The 1,055-nt window shown below is 56.8% G+C and overlaps 1 non-coding gene across 1 annotated transcript; it reads right to left on the bottom strand.

Moving 5' to 3' along the window:
- Nucleotides 1-301: 301 nt before the first annotated feature.
- On the bottom strand, nucleotides 302-383 carry TRNAS-AGA. The gene has a single exon. It is a non-coding gene; the product is annotated as a tRNA-Ser (tRNA).
- Nucleotides 384-1,055: the final 672 nt, after the last annotated feature.

Raw genomic sequence — 1,055 nt, 5'->3', positions numbered from 1 at the left:
TGCTTTCAGAGCTCGGAGGTGTCTTCCCTTTAGGGTGAGGCCACTCTGTTCACAGCAGGACTTCTACAGCCCCTGGCCATCGCTGGCCCTTTCTATGGCCACTTCTTGCCTGCCTGGTACATGGGATCAGGATTACTTGCCCATTCAGGCAGTTTGGGGGTGGAGGCGAGGACAAGGACTCGCAGTGAGCAAGGGGAGTTGCAAGGCCCTGTGCAGCTGGAGGAACACGACTGTGCCTGGGGACCTGCATCCCGTGGCAGCAGCCCGGTCGCTGCAGGCAGACCAAAAGGGGACTGCACGCCGTAGTTGGCAGGATTCGAACCTGCGCGGGGAAACCCCAATGGATTTCTAGTCCATCGCCTTCACCACTCGGCCACAACTACCTGCTCCAGCCCTCTCTGCTGGGCTCATCAAGTGCCCTGTGCAATGATGAACAGCTCCCTGGCCCTCTCAGGGACAGGCTGCACCCAAAGCTGGTGCACAGGGGACCTGCACCATCAGCCCAAAATGGCACCTGCTGACAGGCTTCCTGGACCCTTGACTGGTGGAACCCCAGGGACAAGGACGCACTTCCCTGCACCTTGGCCTCACACTGCCATACGGCAGATGGAGTCGTTTCTACACACTGAATCATTTCTGCTCACCTCACATCTTCGCTGCTTCCATTGGAAAGCGTCGAGACAACCTATGTGGAGACAACCACTGATGGTGGTAGCTGTGGGATGGGATGCAGTCTTTCCCAAACCAATCCAATGTGGGCTTCCAACACAAGGCAGTTTATCAAGAACCACTCCCACATGGGTCCTTGCAGTCTTTCAGGAACAGACTCCTCCAGACTGGGTTCCCCACAGGCTACAGCTCTCACCGGACAGCCTGCTCCACCATCAGCTCCTCTCCTCGGATTGCCATTCTTCCTCTGATGGCTAACAGTGGTCTGTAACGTCCTTCGGGACGTATCTATCAACTTTATCGGGGTTCTCTAGACTGGCTGTAGGGGGACAGCCTGTTCTACCCCTTTCCTTGATGCGGGCCACAGGGCAACTTCTTCTCCAAAC

The sequence above is a fragment of the Oxyura jamaicensis genome, unplaced genomic scaffold, assembly GCF_011077185.1.
Source record: "Oxyura jamaicensis isolate SHBP4307 breed ruddy duck unplaced genomic scaffold, BPBGC_Ojam_1.0 oxyUn_random_OJ72668, whole genome shotgun sequence".
Classification (NCBI taxonomy): domain Eukaryota; kingdom Metazoa; phylum Chordata; class Aves; order Anseriformes; family Anatidae; genus Oxyura; species Oxyura jamaicensis.
This window is presented reverse-complemented; position numbering and strand designations above follow the sequence as displayed.